We start from the raw sequence: 19,430 nt of genomic DNA, 5'->3' as shown, positions 1-19,430 counted from the left end.
GGACATCTTAATTCTGTATTTTCATGACAATGTATCATATATTAAATGTATAAGTGGAAATAAATGAATGTAATGGATTTATCCAACAACCAAATAGTAACTGTATATTCTGAAACAAAACTGTGTATTATGAAGACTCATGCAAAGTAGACTTCATCTGATAATTTAGGATCTCATAAATACAAATATATAGAAAGAAATTATAGCATACACAGTAAAAAAAAGTTGTATGCAATTTTATAGTAGGAACAGTGGTGAAATAAGTTTCTGCTAATAATCTGTAGTATTTTAACGTATGTTAAAGTTGGATTCTAACCAACTAAACCTGCAGTATAGTTAACATTCTAAAAAAAAAAAAAAAAAAAGTCAAGGTCTTTGAGACAGATGAATAGTTCTACCAAACTCCACCCTCTAACTTACCTATATTTTAGACTAATTTAGAGACCTGTTGGATTGTTTAATCTATAATCATTATAACATCATGCTGTGTCTGCTAGATAAGAAAGCACAGGGCTGGAGGGGAGAATCAGACCATAGTGCTGCATCCTTGAAAATAACATAAACTGCCTTGTGCCATATGGAATGCTGAGCTAATAGTCCATGTTCTCATATCATGTTTGTGGCTTTGCTGATGAAGGTCCTAATGAAAATGACCAGTGGGGTTGATAGTACTTAACAAAGGAGCAGAAGCAGCATTGACCGGGAAAAAAGGAGCTAGACTGATGCTGTCAACAAAAATTGTAGAACAGAGAATTACATTCTGAGATATGTATGTCAAGTAGCATACTATCTCCAAGCTTTAAGATAAGAAGAGATTATGGGTTTTGCCTAACATAATCAAAGAAAGGTTAAAAAAAAAAGGAAGTTTATTCCAATTTATATGTTCAGGAGAAATATATTTGTTCTGGAATACCACTAACAGTCTCTTTTCAGGCTATTGGTGACCAACATATATGATATAAATTCATCCTAATTCCAAATCCACATCTAAAGAGAAGAGGGTAATAAGAATAATTGTTCCCAAGCTGACTAAACAAGACAATCTTCTGAGTGACTTGGAAAAAATTTTAAAGATTAACTAGCCCGAACCAATCTTGGTAGTGACACATTTTGATTATGGGGTACATGCATAATCAGCTTTTAAAGCTTGCATGGTGATTTGATGATCAGCAACATTTGGGGACCTTCAAAGGCATTGATGGAATGAGAGGATATTACAGACATTAAAGCATACTCCTCTAACACTGAATAAGGAGAAAAACAAAAACTAATTGGGACTATCAAAGTACCACCAAGGAGTTTAGAACACTGCTTATTTTTGATGTCATTAATTCTTCATGTTTTGTCAAAAGAATGCTCAAAATGACCTAAGAATCCAGCTAGGCAGAGAAATACAGTATACAAATATTCTGATTAAGGAGGCAATGTATTGCACATTATATTTGAGAAACATTTCCATAAAATCAGCAGATAAAATTGTTTTGAAAGTTTGAAGAATTACCTGTAAGACATACTTTGGTAAAAGGCCCTCTTTCCCAAAAATGTCCCATAAATTGCTCTGCTTTATATAATGTGTCAAATATTCAAAATTGTCTTATTTGTAAAACATTATGAAATCTATGTGCTTAAAAATGATGCGATGTCACTATTGATTTTCAATTTGGTTGACAATAATATGCTTTAAAATTAAAAAAAAAACACATTTGCATTTTATTTTAAAACATTATGCTGAGCCCAAGAGTTTGAAGACCATCCTGGGCAATGTGATGAAACCCTGTCTACACAAAAATAAAAATTAAAAAAATGAGCCAGGTGTGGTGGTGTATGCCTGTGGTCCCAGCTACTTGGATGACTGAGGTGGGAGGATCACCTGAGCCCAGGAAATCAAGGCTGCAGTGAGCTGAGACTGCACCACTGCACTCCAGCCTGGGCGACAGAGTGAGATCCTCTCTCAAATGAAACAAAGCAAAACAAAAGAAAACAAAAACAAAACGTTATGCCACAAAGCTAAAACATGTTGATTAACATCTGTTACATATATTTGCTCAAGCCTCTGTCATGTGAGCAAATGAATACATCTCTTGTGAAAGTGTAAACTTTTCTAATAAAGATGCTTTTCTTTCATTCTTCACTGGTTGCCTAAGAACCTGCTCTTACAATTTTCATCTCCAAGGGCACAGAGTAACATTTCTTACAAATTCTTATTAATTACTCTTAAGAATTGTTTTAATTTTTGGCTTAATATTAAAATTATATTAAAAAGAAAATACAGGAATAAATCATATTTTATAGAAGGCCAGAGAGCATGAGTTGTAAAAATTCCTTCATTCTATCTTCTCACAGTTTAAGTCCTGACAATCCATAACTAGACATAATGGGTACGTGTGAGATTTGAAAATTATGTAACAAAATTTTAAAGGGGAAAATATATTTTATTCCAAAGTAGTTTTGAAGAATGGTAGAAAACAAATGAGTACAACTAAAAGTTTGAGGCAAGGACAATTGAATAGTTGGGAATAGGCCAAAAAACGATAGAAGGAATTAGCAGCATGGAGAAACATTTGCCCAGACAGCAGCCCAGGATTACCTAGGGAATTGGTTGTGACAATGAAATGAACTAATATTGATTAATATTTGTAAAGAAGTTGAGGGAACATAATAGTTTTTTAGTCCATAGCACTGAAATTTTAAATAATGTGCATTTTCAACCATAATTTACCATTCATCCCGTATCCACTGACATCAAATCTGTCTACACTCAGAAGAGTGACTGAAAACAACAGCCAAGCCAAGCAAAACAAACAAATAAAATAACACATATTTTAATGTGTCAAAGTTCTTAGAAATTGAAATACATTTTTCCTGAACTATGTTTCTACTTTTCAAGGCATTTTTGAATCAAACGTTGTCATACTTTCTTTTCATCTTTTTCAGGAAAATCTTATTCAAATGAATCTCAGCAGGGGTGATAAAACAATAAAAAAAAAGTTTGCTTCACGTTAGTTTGCTGCAAAAGATTTCTACTCTGTTCTTAATCTGAAAGAACAATTTTGAGTAACCCAGGGTTCATAGAAAAGGGTGAAAAAACAAATCTTGGAGCTATCGCTATGGCTCTATATTCAAATATGTGAAGGCAAAGAAAAGCATATGGCCATGACTGAGAGACCTCAGAGTGGGGCACTTAAGGAAATCAGCAGGAAAAATAAAGTGCCCATTACCAAGTGATGATTTACTGTATAATTTATGGGGGAGTAGAGTATGCTTGAAACTGCACTTAGCACCTGGATGCCATGAAATATAAATTGAGATGAAATGTGCTCATGAAATTCCATTAATAAGAAGTATGATGTTGGTTTCCTTTTTATTTTGCTTGTAGCTTAATAGAAAGCAGAGGTAAGCCTAGGCAATATTCAGTGGCTTTTATTTGCTTATTTCCTGGACTCATGAGACCTTGGTTATCAAAGAGAGTTTACAGGCTGTCTGGTGTAATCTCTCTTTTTCTTTTGTCTCTCTCTTTTTCTTTTTCTCCTTCAACATCTTTGACATATGCAAACCTAAAACACCAAACTGTGTATTCCAGAAAGATTGTTACATAGTTATTCAACCATTATGCATTATCTATCTATGATATACTAGACACAGTATTTGCCACTTGGGATATATTAGTGCCATAGTCTGAATGTGTCCCCTCAAAATGTATATGTTGAAATCCTAACACCTGGGGTATTGAGAGGTGAGGTTTTTGGGGGTGATCATATGATGAGGGCTTCACTCTCATGAATGGGATTAGTGTTTTTATAAAGTGGGCCTGAGGGAGCTTGTTTGCCTCTTCAATCCTGTGAGGACACAGGGAGAAGGAGCCATTTACAAGAAAGCGGGCCCTCACCAGACACCACATTTGCCATGTGCCTTAATACTGGACTTCTTAGCCTCAAAAACTGTTAGAGACAACATTTTTGTTGTTGAGAAGCTATCTAGTTTACGACAGTTTGTCAGAACAGCTCAAATAGACTAATACACTCAATGGACAAAAGTGACCCAAAGCCTTCCTTCCTGGAGCTTATATTCCCACACGGCAGATCGGGGAGGTGGTTGGTTTGTGGTATTTGGTATATTAATCATGGTTCTTCAAAGAAACAGGACTAATAGACTGTGCGTGTGTGTGTGTGTGTGTGTGTAGAAAGAGAGAGAGAGAGAAATGTATTTTAAGGAACTGGTTATTTAAAACAAAGAAAGGAGGCTTATGGAGGTTGACAAGTCCAAAATTGGCCAGATAGGTTGACAGGCTGGAGACTCAGGGAAGAGCTGATGTTTAATTCAAGCCTGAATTCTTTCTTACTCTGGGATAGGGCAGTCATTGGTCCTATTAAGGCCTTTAACTAATTGGATGAGTTTCAGCAACATTATGGAGGACAAACTACTTTACTTTAAATCCACTGATTTAAAGTTAATCTAAAAACAAACAAACAAACAAAACAAAGCAAAACAAAAAACAACAACAACAAAAAACCCTTACAGAAACATCTAGAATAATGTTTCACTAAATAAATATCGGGGCACTATGACCCAGACTAATTGGCACATAAAATTGACTATCATATTCTGAAAGTGAGGAGATTTATGGTAAGGATACTATAAATATAAATGATGACCAACCAACTAAATCAGAATATTTAAATGTTATTTATTCACACCTTGCTATAGTAAAAGAGCCTCTGTCTCTTACGTTTTGGCAAAGAATCAAAGACAGAAGACGGGGAAAGATTTACAGTGTGAAAAATGCAACGCTTCAAGCATTACCTGATTGGAGGCCGTTGGCACGGGGAAGTCTAGGCGGGTTAATGCAAAGCAGGCATTCTGTGTGACTGGTTAGGGATGCATGTTTGGCTTTTCTTGTTGGTCCTAAGTTGGAAGCAGAATAAAAATTACATCAAGTGTCAGTTATTAAGTAGTGACCATTTTGAGCTGTTTGTTATGAAAGTTATTGTTTTGTTTCCTGGATCATTACTAGAGATAGGAGTCTGAATTGTTACAAGTCTGACTTACAGCAGACTGGCCTCCTGGGGTGTTTATTATAAGGAGATGTTTTCCTAGACAGGTTGCTGCCAGGTGTCAGTCAGCGTTCTATTTTTATATTTGGTCTGGCCATTGTTTATTTGTATATTCAGTCTCCCAATATAGATAATATACAATGTAATAAAGAAGTGAACTGCATAGTATATAAGAAGGTGATAAATATTGCATGGAAATTCTAGAATAACATATAAAATACTCGGAGTACAAAATGGGGAAAGGCGTGAGAAAGATTACAGTATTAAATTGTTAAGAGCAAATTCATTTACAAGGCGAGATTTAAGTAAAAACTCGAAAAGGATGAAAAAATTAACCAAGCAAAGATCTGAGGAAAGATAACCCTAAGCATATTGAATAGTTAATGTTAAGCCCTTAATATGGGCTGATACTTGATGTTTACAATATATTTGAAATAATTACAGTGCCTCTCCCCTATTATCTTGAACTCACCCTCTTTTACGTATTTTTCACAATTAGTTATACTTTGAACCATTCATTATCCTAAAAAGATGATATTAGAAGTTAAAAGAAAAAGAAAAAAAAAGAGAGTGACAGAAATAAGCAGAACAGAAGTGAAGTCGGTAACCAGAGATCACTGGCTTGTAGTCAAATAAGGCTTATCTTTGGAATCTAGATTCTAACTTGGAATTAAAAAAAAAAGGAGAGAGAGACATTTTGGATATTTTGGATATCTCTTACATCATGATAGTAAGGCAGTTGATGGCATCCAGGCCAGACAAATACATTATGATAAAGTCCTTAACATGGGCCTTTTGATCTGAGTTTTGAAATTAAACAGATGTTGCATGCTTAAGCTTTAACATACAACTTTATAACTGTTGGTCCATGTACACCACAATAGATTGAGGCTGTAAAATAATCTAGAATGTGAAATTGGAGAGGACATTTTGAGGAGACTTTGGGAGGGGTCTTCAAATTGCTATGAATCTAAATATGGTTCAGTTCCCAAAGGGGTGGGGACAGTTTTCTACTCCTTACCTCTCGTCTGGTGAAGGGTGCTCCCAGAAGTTTACTCAGAGGACTTCAGAAGTATTCTCTGGAGTCTAAATTCAATCCGTGATGTCTCGGGGGCAGCACAGAAAACTTGAATTGCCTTCCATTAAGGAAATAACTACCTTCATATTACAAGATAATGGGCTGGAGAATGTGTGAGTTTTTAATGTAGAACAGATCTGGACCACACAAAACAGGGAGTAGTTCTGAGCTCTGTGAAATTCAATCCAAGAGGTAATTGGGCCACTGTGAAGAGATCATACAAGTTTGAATAAGAGTAAGGGTGAGATTTAAACATTTCCCCAGATTTCAAGAATGTTGGCCGAGGAAAGGTATCCCTTTCCGTGGACCGTTGATCCTTACTGTGTTTCGATAAATGAGTAACAGCAGTTAAAAACAAGGCCAGGGAAGAAAGCCTGTCTTTCCATGTGTGTCTCCCCTGTGCCCCCATCTCAAATGCCAAAAGCTGGTCAACTGCTTTGGCTATTAGAAAAGGGGAAATATTATGTTTGCTATTTAAGGCTAATGTAAAATTTTCTGTTATTTATGATTTATCAGAAATCTCATGAAAAGTGACCAAATGTTTAGCCACAGGAAGGTTCATGCACTTTCTATTGAATACATTTTAAAGGATTAGTAGGAAACTAACAAACAAAACAGCTCCTATTTGGCTAGAACCCATAGGATGTGCTCATTCCCTTTACTAGCTGTATTTTTGCTGTACTATAAAAATGGAATGTTTGACTGCCTCAAGGTGAATGACTTAGAACTAGTGTTTCCATAAGTAAAGTCTGTGGGCTGAAATTTCTGTACCACATAACTCACTACATTTAGGCCTCACATCTGCCAAGAATAGTGAAACAGTTTTGCTTCTGGACTGATCAGCTTCTAAAATAATCCCTGATAATCATTGCCTCCTTGTATTAACTTGACATCCTGTGCATTCTTCTAACCCAGAATAGGGTTTACAGTAAATATAACCCAAAAGGCTATCATGCAAATGATTGTATTTGACTTCCAACGATAGGTCATAAGACACTGCAGCTTCCACTTTGTTATCTCTTAGATCACTTGTTCCAGGGGAAACAAGCCACTATGTCAACAGGCCCATCACTGAGACATTGACATAGGGAGGAACTGAGGCTTCTTACCAATAAACAGCTCAACTTGCCAGGCATGTGTGGATTAGAAGTGAATTTCTGGCTGGGGGCAGTGGCTCATGCCTGAATCCCAGCACTGCCGTAGGTTACTATGGGTGGATCAGTTGAGGTCAGGAGTTCAAGACCAGCCTGGCCAACATGGTGAAACCCCATCTCTACTAAAAAATACAAAAATTAGCCAAGCGTGGGGACACACGTCTATAGTCTCAGCTATTTGGCAGACTTGAGGCAGAATTGCTTGAGCCCTGGGGACAGAGGTTGCAGTGAGCCAAGTGGTGTCATTGTATTCCAACCTGGGCAATGTTGCAAGATTCTGTGTCAAAAGGAAAAAGAAAGAAGGAAAGGAAAGGAGAAAGGAAGAAGCGGATGGGAGGGGAGGGGAGGGGAGGGGAGGGAAGGGGAGGGAAGGGGAGGGGAGGGAAGGGAAGGGAAGGGAAGGGAAGGGAAGGGAAGGTAGGAAGGGAGGAAGGAAGGATTGAATTTATCACTTCAGGCAAGCCATCAGATGAGTGTACTCTGAATTGTTACCACTTAAGAAACCAAGGCCCAGGACCATTCAGCTAAGACACTTGTGTGTCCCTGACCCTTAGAAACTGAGATGTTTATTGCTGCTGTTTTAAGCCAATAACGTTTTGAGTAATTTAGTATATAGCTGTAGAAAATTAAGACAGGTTCTAATCTTATTCATAGCACTCTTAAGGTTGTCCACCCAAAGACGGATTTCCATTTATGGATGATAGAGTGTTGTATTTCATCTCCCTCTTTTGTGCAAATAACCACCTCTAGCTCCTTCCCTCACATAAAGCCTATATTCTCAAGCCCTAATCTCTGCATGGGCTTTAAAAATGTCGTTCCCATGATCAATAACTCCTAGAAATGTGCACTTGCAAAGTTCTGTTTTTACGTTTGGAATACAGTAATTTTCCATTTTTGTGAAAAACAATATTCTAGCATCTTGGGAAGAGAGGCTATTTTTTATCAGAACTACAGGAATCTTTAATTTTCTCATCAAGCCGAAGTTAAGAAGATCAAAACTGTTCATGCCTCAACCCCTGGTTAATGTAAGTATTCCAAGTCTGAATATTCATCTTTTTAGTGACAAAGTAACCTCAGGTAAACGTCACACATAATATTTCAGCCAGGCTAGCATTATCATCCCCTAAATGCTATTTTCCTAAAATTACTTTTTTATTTCAAATATTAAGATTCTGAGTCAGTCCTCTGATTTTACTGAGAAGTATTGGAAAAAATGTTTGCAGAATAAATAACTTCATTAAAATAAATTATTGTTTAAAAAGCAGGTTCATGGGCTCTCCCACCTGAGTCTATCAAGTTGAGTGATTACATTTTCTAAATCAATATCAATGGGGTTTTAACTTAAATGTTAATACATTCTGGTAGTGTAGCTTAGAGAATCTGACTCAATACAACTGACGTAAAACCTGGAAATCTGCATTTTAACAATCAAAAGAGAGAATTCTGATAAAAGTGAAACTAGTGACCACAATTTAAGAAATATTGTCAACGTTCTCTCCTCATTTATTGTTTTTTTTTCTTTTTTTCCCACTTCTTACCACTGATTCTTTAAAGGCATTTTATTTATCTTTTTTATTTTTTTGTGGGTGTTTAGCTTTTTTTCTTTTTGCTTGTTTGTTTGACTAGCTTTTATATGGCCTCCGTAGTTGTGATAAAAGGTACTATGGTCTCGAGGAGTGAGTAGAAAGAACAGCAGCAGCAGCAGCAATGCGTTATGGGTGGGGGCATTAAGCAAATCAAGTTTTCCTAAGTCAGAGCCAGCTACATAACATTTCTGTGGAGATGCAATTAAAATGAGTATAAAACATCAATGTGAACTATTCTAGGATAAATGGTAATACACACAGTAGCAGATATTTATACTTGTTTCTACTTAACTGCCAGATGCTAACTATATTCTTAATATTAACATTTAAAGAAACTGATAGCAGGATCGGGAGAGGGGGGACTGTTTCAAGTACAGATAAAGATTTTTGATTGAGGTTTGAAGTTAGAAATTTCTTTTCAATTTATAAAAGCAATTATGCGTTCTAGTACACAAGAGGGTATATTAAGTTCACTGTAAAACACGTTACATATTTGATAGGCAACTGAAAGTACAGCCCGGGTAATTTGATGTGATGCTCTTGAAGAGCTATGCACACTAGTTTTATTTTTTTTTTTCTTATCCTGTTAATGTAATTTGACTTCTGGTCACCATAAAGAGGGAAGATTTAAATTCAGGGTAAGACAATGATTAATGCTTCTTTCCAGAGAAACATCCAAAATATTAGTACATGAATACACATAAGGATAAACAAATTTTGTATGTTTGAAAATTTTGATGTATTTGTTATTTTTGTATGAAATACAATAAAGTTATTAATAATATTATATTAATATGGAGTAGTCTGCTTATTCATGAATACATTGAGATGCAAATAATTATTAATAAAATTAGATTTTTCTTTCCATATTATACTCAAAATAAAATAGGATTTGGAATGTAGTGTTGTCATTCAAAGATTGCACAATTGCAGTTTTAGCTATCTTTGGGTAACACAGAAAATGTCTGACTCTTCATACTAGTTTGTGACTTTGCTGAAGTGAAGTAAAAAAAAATTAATTGCTTGTGTTTCAAAGCTGGTGTACAAGAGAAAACCACATAGGAAGAGAATGAGCCTATTCTACAAGGTGTATCACCATCTCAAACCACTCTTTTGGCCTCTATTAACTCTGAAGTATACATTACATGGGGCTAATGAGCTTGGATATTCTCAAAGGTTTTAATAACATAACTTGGTTAATAGCCCCTCTATTCTGTTAGAATCTGCTGAGACTCAGTTTCCTGTGTAAAAAAAATCTGAATATTAATAAGATTTAATTTAAGAATATTCATTTGAGGTGGAAATTTTATATATATATATATATATATATATATATATATATATATATATATGTGAAATACCCATAATGACTAATTGCTTTACAAATTCCTGTAATAATACTATGATTTAGAAGTATTATAATTATAATAACTCATCAGTGATTCAATGCAAAATGTACTCATATTTTTTAACAAACTGTAAACAACTGTTGATTCCAAGCAATAAAAAAAATTCTAATTAATTAAAATGTTCTTATAAAGTAACAATAAAAGGTGGAAAATTAAATTAAATCAAATAAGATAGTTATTAATAAACTACAATTATTATTAACTATCAAATAAGATAGTTATTTAATAAAGTAGTTATTTTACTAAAGCTAGAATCAAAATATTCTAAAGATAAATAATATCTTTTAGAAACCATTCTTTTTTCATATAAACTTTGATTTAAGATGCCAAAAGCCAAACTGCCTCAATTATCTTAGAAATTAAAACATGTAAAATTTTATAGGAAAATATGAAAAACTGAAGATCTAGTTACAAATGTGGTATCTCAGAATAGCAAAACTTTTCAATATTTTTTTGCTTTTCATTAATTTTTAAGAACTTGTTATTAATCTGAAATGATATACTCAGATTAATGTATATCAATAACTTCCTGCGTAAAGTAGACACTGAAGTATCAACTATGTGTCAAATGTTAAACAGATCATGAAGATACTATGAAAAAGCTTATCAAATACACTTGGATGAAAAAAGATAAAAATTCATAATAAAACAGAACTTACCAAATGAACACAAGAATAAACACAAATCCACTGTAGTCCTATACCCAAAAAGCAAAATAAATTTTCAGTTGAAAACCTTCCCACAAAAAAATCTCTAGGCCCACATGGTTTTGTTGGTTGAATTCATCCACTCAATTAGAAAAAATAATTGTAGTTTTTAATAAATCTTCCATGTATTACAATTTTTCAACTATTTTATGAGACCCATATAATCTTGATAATGAAACTCTAATAAAGGTACACAATAAAAGCATGATTACAGGACCATTTCTCTCACAAACACAGAATCAGAAATTTAAAAAATAATAACAAATAATCGAATACATAAAATTATAAGATGTTCAATACTTCATAAACAAGTAGGACTTAATTGAGTAATGCAATCTTATTTCAATTAAAACAACAAAATAAATCTAAACATTAATACAATCAAAGAAAAAACATGACTATCTGATATAAGAAAACCATTCTATAGAACTCAACATAAATTTAATTACCAAAATAATATTTAGTTGATCCTTGAAGAATACAAGCTTGAACTTGTATTATACATAAGTTTTCTTCCACCTCTGCCACACTTGAGATAGGAGGACCAACCCCCTTCTGTTCCTCTTCTGCTCAGCCTATTTAACATGAAGACAATGTGGACTATTTATTTTTGCTTTTGTGGTACTTGCCTTTGGGTTCTTGGTCATGCAGTCTCTGCCTAAGCCATTGTCTAGAAGGGTTTTTCTAATGTTATCTTCTAGAATTTTTATGGTTTTAGATCTTAGATTTAAGTCTTTGATACATCTTGAGTAGATTTTTGGTAAGGTGAGAGATGAGGATCCAGTTTCATTCTTCTACATGTGGCTTGCCAATTATTCCAGCACCCACTGTAGAACTCCTTTTAGCAGTTTTTGTATTACTGGCTTGATAGTGGCAAATTTTCTCAGCATTTGTTTGTCTTAAACAATACATTTAAAGGTATTGTTTCCTTTGATGAAGATCCATTGGTTAAATTTCGCTTTATTTCTGGGTTCTCCATTCTGTTCCATTGGTCTATGTGTCTATTTATTTAGCAGTACCATCCTGTTTTGGTAACTATAACCTTGCAGTATAGTTTGAAGTTGGGTAATGCAATTCCTCCAGATTTATTCTGGCTTAGTCTGGCTTTGGCTACGAGGGCTCTTTTTTCTTTTTTCTTTTTTTTTTGGTTCCATATGAATTTTAGGACTGTTTTTTTTTCTATGTCTATGAAGAATGATGATGGTATTTTTATGGGAATTGCATTTAATCTTTAGATTGTTGTTGGCAGTATGGTCATTTTCACGATATTGATTCTACCCATCCATGAGCATGGGATGTGTTTCCACTTGTTTGTGTCATTGATTAGTTCTTTCAGCAATGTTTGCAGTTTTCTTTGTAGAGATCTTGTACTTCCTTGCTTGGGTATATTCCTAAGTATTTTATTTTATTTTATTTTGCAGCTGTCGTAAAGAGATTGAGTTACTGATTTGATTCCCAGTGTGATTTTTGTTGATGTTTGGCAGCGCTATTGATTTGTGTACATTGATTTTGTATCCTGAAACTTTACTGAATTTATTTATCAGATTTAGAAGCCTTTTGGATGAGTCTTTAGGATTTTTCTCAGTGTGATCCTATCACTGGAAAACAGTGAGAATTTAACTTCTTCTTTACCAATCTGGATGCCCTTTATTTCTTTCTCTTGTCCGATTGCTCTGGCTAGGACTTCCAGGTCTATGTTGATAGGTGTGGTGAAACAGGACATCCTTGTTTTGTTCCAGTTTTCAGGTGGAATGCTTTCAACTTGTCTTCATTCAGCATAATGTTGACTATGGGTTTGTCATGAATGGCTTTTACTACTTGAGGTACGTTCCTTCAATGTCAATTTTGCTGGTGGTTTTAATCATAAAGGAATACTGGATTTCACCAAATGGTTTTTCTGCGTCTATTGAGATAATTATATGTTTTATTTTTAATTCTGTTTATCTAATGTATTACATTTATTCACTTGCATATGGTAAACCATCCCTGCATCCCTGATATGAAACTCACTTGATGCTGGCATACTATCTTTGTTATATGCCATTTATAAATTTTCTTTATCTTTTTGAAGAACCAGCTTTTTGCTTCATTTATATTTTGTATTATTTTATTTCAGTTTTATTTAGTTCTACTCTGATTTTTGTTATTTCTTTTCTTCTGCTGGGTTTGGGTTTGGTTTGTTCTTGCTTCTCTAGTTCCTTGAAGTGTGACTTTAGGTTGTCTATTTGTGCTCTTTTAGATTATTTGATGTAGGCTAGCACTGCTTTTTCTGTATGCCAGAGGTTTTTATAAGTTGTGTCACTATTATTCAGTTTAAAGAATTTTTTACATTTTCATCTTGATTTTATTGTTGATCCAAAGATCATTCAAGAGCAGATTGTTAAATATTTATGTATTTGTATAGTTTTCAGGGGGTTTTTTTTGGAGTAAATTTCCAGTTTTATTCCACTATAGTCTGAGAGGATACTTGATATATTTTCAATTTTCTTAAATTTTGAGACTTGTTTTGTGACCTATCATATGGCCTATCTTGGAGAATGTTCCATGTGCTGATGAAAAGAATGTGTAGTCTTCAGCTGTCGGGTAGAATGTTCTGTAAATATCTGTTGAGTCCATTTTTTTCTAGGATGTAGTTTAAGTCCATTGTTTTTTGTTAAATTTGCCTTGATGACATGTCTAGTGCTGTCAGCGGAGTATTAAAGTCCCACACTGCTATTGTGTTGCTATCTATTTCGTTTCTTTACTAGGGATTGTTTTAAAATTTGTGGGCTCCAGTGTTACATGCATACAAGTTTAGAATTGTGATATTTTATAATGACTCTCTTTGTCCTTTTTACTGTTGTTGCTTTAAAGTCTGTTTTGACTGATATAAGAATAGTTACTCCTGCTTACCTTAGGTTTCCATTTATGTGGAATATCTTTTACCACGCCTTTACCTTAAATTTATGTGAGTCCTTATGTGTTAAATGAGTTTTTGGAAGATAGCAGATACTTGGTTCGTGGATTTTTATCCATTCTACCATTCTGTATTTTTTAAATGGAGCATTTAGGCCATTTACATTTAATGTTAGTATTGAGATATGAGGCACTGTTCTATTCATCATGTCAGTTGTTGCTTTAATATCTTGTTTTCTTATTTTTTTCATTGTTATTGTTTTATAGAATCTGTGAGATTTATGGTTAAAAAGGTTCTATTTTGGTGTCTTTTATGGTTTTAAGATTTAGAACTCATTTTAGCAGTTCTTGTAGTGCTGGCTTGATAGTGGCAAATTTTCTCACATTTGTTTGTCTTAAAAAGACTATTTCTCCTTCGTTTATAAAGCTTAATTTTGCTAGAAATACTCTTAATTGGCAATTATTTTGTTTCAGGAGACTAAAGGTAGGACCCCAATCCCTTCTGGCTTGTACATTTTCTATTGAGAAATCCGCTATTAATCAGGTAACCTGATGCTTTTGTCTCACGGCTCTCAAAATTCTTTCCTTCGTTTTGACAATAGATAACCTGAGGACTATGTGATAAGGTGATCATCTTTTTGTGATGAATTCCCCAGGTGTTCTCAGAGTTTCTTGTATTTAGACTCTATATCTCTAGCAAGACCAGGAAAGTTTGCCTCTACTATTCCTTCAAGTAAATTTTCCAAACTCTTAGATTTCTCTTCTTTTTCAGGAAAACCAATTCTTCTTAGGGGTGGCCATTTAACAGAATCCCAAATTTCTTGTGGGCTTTGTTCTTTTTTATTATTATTCTTTTTTCTTTGTCTCCATCTGAAGCTTTGTCTTTGAGTTCTGAAGATCTTTCTTCTTGTTGTTCTAGTTTATTATCGAAACTTTCCAGTCCGCTTTACATTTCTCTAAGTGTGTCTTTTATTTCCAGAAGTTGTGATTGTTTTCTCTTTATGATATCTATTTCTCTGGAGGATTTTTCATCCATATCCTGTATTTTTTCTTAACTTAATTTTTTTTTTTTTTTTTTTTTTTACCTTTCTCTGATATCTGCTTGAGTAGCTTAATAACCTTCTATATATATCTGGCAATTCAGAGATTTCTTCTTGGTTTGGATCCATTGCAGGGGAGCTAATGTGATCTTTTTGGGGGTGTTATAGTACCCTGTTTTGTCACATTACCAGAATTACTTTTCTTTTTTCTTTTCATTTAGGCAGGCTATTTCAGCAGAAAGATCTGGAACTCAAGGCCTGCTCTTCAGATTCTTTTGTCCCATGGGGTGATCCCTTGGTATGTTGCTCTACCCTTCCCCTAAGAATGGGGCTTCCTGAGAGACAGACTGCAGTGATTGTTACTACTTTTCTGGGTCTGACCACCCAGCAGGGTTAGCAGACTCGGGGCTGGTGCTGCGGAATGTCTGCAGAGTCCTGTGATGTAATCCATTTTCAGGTCTCCCAGCTGTGGTTATCAGCACCTGCTCTGGTGGGAGTGACAGGACAGTGCAGTAAACTCTGTGAGAATTGTTGGTTGTAGAAGTGTTTAGCGTGCTGGCTTTCTCAAAAGCTGGTTACGCTAGCAATGAAGTTGTCACATGGAAAACCTCGGGACCTCTGGTTAGCCAGGATTTTACAGGCAGTGGGACCAGCTGTTGTTTTCTCTTTCTTGGGGGCAGGAAAGAGAAACTTTCCTGTCATGCATTGCAGTGATGGCCTGAGTTGGTTGGTCTCCTGCCAGGAGGTGGTGCCTTCAAGAGAGCACCAGCTGTAGTAGTATTAGAGGGATGTAAGCTTGCATTAGGTTTGCTAGGGTAAGTAATCTGGTTTCTCAGGTAATGGGAAGGGCCATAAAGCTCCAAAGAGTTTATGTCTTTTGTGTTTGGCTACCAGGGCTATCAGATGGGAGCTGGGTTGGGTGGGTTTGGGTTCAGACTCTGCTTGGGTGGGGCTTGTTGCAGCCACTGTTGTTGGGGTGGTTCTCAGGTCAATGGGGTATGTTCCAGATGGGATTATGGCTGTCTCTGCTGTGTCATATAGTTTTCCAGAGAACTGGGGGATAGCCAGGAGCAAAAGTCCTCACCCAGTTCCCATGCAGTTGGCAAAGCTGGTCTTGCTCCTGCAGTCCCCTGCTCAGACCTTGCCCCAGGCCTTAAGCTTCGCCACTAAGAAAGCAAGCATGCAGATTTGATGTCAGAGGCTCCTGTATTCATATCTGAAGCAATTCTCATTCATGCTCCAGATTCTTCTCCAGAAAATTTGTGCCCAGTTGAAATTGTTACAAATTTCAGTTGGAAACTTCTTTTATCCTGGAACCCTTTTTTGATTCTGCTGGCTGCCTTCCCTGAGGGTCCATGTGAGGTATAGTCAGAGATGGCTTTCCTGGTATCAAGCTGGATCCTGGGAATGCCTACAAGACTCTTCCCACCGCTGCTTCTACTTTTATATTTTGTGCAGCTCCTTACATTCACTTCAGCTCTATTACAGGTTAAATCTTTCTCCAGTGATGTAGATTTTTACATTCCCCGCTGAGGATGTGTGTTCAAAGGTAGGTTCCCCCCTCACACTTTTAGAACTCACATTTTTCTCCTGTCTCATGGAACTTGCAGCAGTATGCCACTTTTTTCAAAGGCTTTGTGAATTATTTTGTTTTTTTTTTCTGTACATTCCTGAAGTGATTCTTCAAGTAAAGTTCATGGTGTGAGTCTCCACACATTGTTCTTTCTGTTCAAGTGGAAGCTGTATATTAGCCCTGTCTCCTATCCACCATCTTCCTCAGAGTCCCCTAATAAGGCATTCTTAATTTGATATAATGTATATAATTATTTCCCTCTAAGAACAAAAATGTGACAAAGATACTTGTTATCACTAATTCAATTCAAAGTCATACTTGAGAAATTAAGTGGTCTAAAATGCAAGAAAAGGAAATGAATGAGATTGAATAAAGTGAAATAAACTTGTCATTACTCATTGTCATATGATTGTGCATGTACACAATCTAGAAAAGCCTACCAAAGAAATATTAGAATGAAAAACTAAATTAAACAACTTTACTTGAAAGTAGATTATTAAAAATTAATGGCATTTCTAAATAGCATTAATAAAAGTGACAACAACAAAAAAGAACATTTAAAATAGCATTTAAAATAGCATCAAACACATCAAATAGACTTTTAATTTCTAGCTATAGTGGACAGCAGATATTGGCAAATTGTCTTCCCCAAATCAAAGAATACAAGTTAAAAACTGGAAAATATTGCCAAGAAAACGTCCACAATTTTTCATCCCTGGAATTGTACAAAGTTACAAATTGGTAAGCGTTTATTCAAGAAAAACTCTTGAATAATGGGGAAAACAGTAGGAATCTGTAGGCTTCTTGCCTGGAGCCATTCCATTTACCCTTCCCTTAACCCAAAACCTCTGCCCTGCCAAGTTTGATTTGCTATTACTATAGTGGGGCTGGAAAAGGATAAAAAGCAGCTTCACTGCTAAGAGGGCAGATTTGATTCTCAGCAGAAGGTAAATACCCATGCCTGGTCACATTGTCAGAAAATAAAACAGTCTGTAAGAAACAATGAGGAAACCCATGACTGTGCTGGCCTGGAATTAGCATCTTGGTTGAGTCAGTGATAATTCTACCAAAAAATTAGTGGGATCTTTGAAATTAGGGAGGCATAGAAAGCTATATAACTCCTCATGCATCCCTGACTGTCAGGAAAACTATGTACATGTGCAAGGCGGAATCTAAAGAGCCCGGGGGAATTAATTGTGAAGCAAGAGATAAAAATGCCCAACCTTCAAATACTCTCTCTAATTCACACACAGATTTATTGCCAAAGATTTAAAGAAACCACTGTTTAGGAAGTATGAAGAACAGTTAAAACTCAGTAACAGAAGATGCACGTTTCTCTTAAAATATGGAAAAAATTGTTTAGACAGTTCACAAGAGATATGAATAACCAATAAGCATAAACACATCATTACTCATTAAGAAAATGCATATTAAAACCATAATGATGTGTAACTACACACTAACTAGAAATTCTCAAATTACCAAGTTTGCTGAGCATGTGGAAAAAAGTGGAATCCTAACATAATGCTGGTAGAAGTGTGGAATGAGATTATTCTAGAGAACTTTCTGAAAATTTCTTGTAACTTTAGAAATATAGTACATTTATTGTATGACTCAACTATTCTACAACTTCATTATCCCAGAGTAATGCAACATAGGTATACACATAGACTTGCTGATATATGTTTATAGTAGTTTTATTCTTAATAACTGTAAACAACTCAAATGTCCACCACCAGAAGGAATCCATTAAATAAAAGCTAAGTGAATGGGATTATAGAATGATATTCTTAAAATACTTAGTCACTCTAATGGATAAATGATCTGCTTACAATAAATTTCAAACATTCCAAAAATACTCTGAACAAACTGACCCTGTGTATATTATCACCTTTTGAGCACTTTTCTTTTCATTGCATTCCAGGGATGCAAGCTCTTTTATTTTCCCAAATATTCTCCAAATGTTCAGTTTCATTAGTATATCACTGACTGTAAATACTGCACTATCTTTGCTAATAACTTATTGCCTCATTCTACCTCTAACACTTCAGTTGCTAGTTATTTTTGAGGCCTACATGCAAACGTCTGTCATTTATTTACTCAATGATAGTTACTGGATAGCTAGTAAGTCTCTGGTTCTTCTAGGCTTTGGGATACAGCATTAAAGAGGAGATAATCTCTGCCTTTTCGGATCTTCATTCTAGTGTATGATAGAAAAAAATGTATATGTTAACATGCAGTAGACCAGCTGTTGATATGTATTAATAATAAATCTAATTATTTATAAGTAATAACCAGGTTATTAAAATTTATATTATGTAATATAATGCATATTTATAATTAATAATTAGTAAAAAATATTTCATTCGTGTTAAAAGTTAATAAGGTAGGCCCAACTTTTCTCATTGGAGCAGTGTTAAAATTTTACGTGGATTACTTGAGAAGGCAACATTGGAACAGAGGTCTGAAGAACTGGGGGAGATGTGAATGATCTCAATGTAATTATCTTGAGAAGCTGTATTACAGACTGCAGAAATAATGCTCGGATGTTATCCTTGAATCTCCAGTTATCTCCACTGCTTCATTGTGGCTTTGTTTCGTATTGTTACTGTGTTTAGAATTTTTCATTGTATTACGTGTAGATCTGCCTTTTTTCTGCAATGACTGTAAACTCCTTGTGGGAAGAATAATGGCTTTTTGTTCAACGTTATTTGTAAAGCTAAGAAAAGTGAATGCTCATGGTAAGCATTAGTTAAATATTGTTGAACAAAAACTTTTAATGTATGAATACATTTAAATATATTTGTCAAACATTTTCAAACATATTTTTCAAATGCTGTGTAATTTACAAAGATTTGGTTCCAATAAGAGCAGATGGATTAATATTAATAGGCTATTAATCCATTACAAAATAGACTGAAGAGCCAAGCTGCAGTA

The 19,430-nt window shown here is 34.9% G+C and overlaps 1 long non-coding RNA gene across 1 annotated transcript in view; it reads right to left on the bottom strand.

Moving 5' to 3' along the window:
- Nucleotides 1-2,875: 2,875 nt before the first annotated feature.
- LOC116273691 overlaps nt 2,876-19,430 on the bottom strand; it is a 41,804-nt gene continuing 25,249 nt past the window's right edge. The window contains exons 2-3 of the long non-coding RNA XR_004182005.1: nt 6,073-6,333; nt 2,876-4,902 (exon numbers count right to left, since the gene is read on the bottom strand). This is a non-coding gene — a long non-coding RNA (uncharacterized LOC116273691). The remainder of the gene's footprint in view (nt 4,903-6,072; nt 6,334-19,430) is intronic.

Source organism: Papio anubis, chromosome 2 (genome assembly GCF_008728515.1).
Source record: "Papio anubis isolate 15944 chromosome 2, Panubis1.0, whole genome shotgun sequence".
Lineage (NCBI taxonomy): Eukaryota > Metazoa > Chordata > Mammalia > Primates > Cercopithecidae > Papio > Papio anubis.
This window is presented reverse-complemented; position numbering and strand designations above follow the sequence as displayed.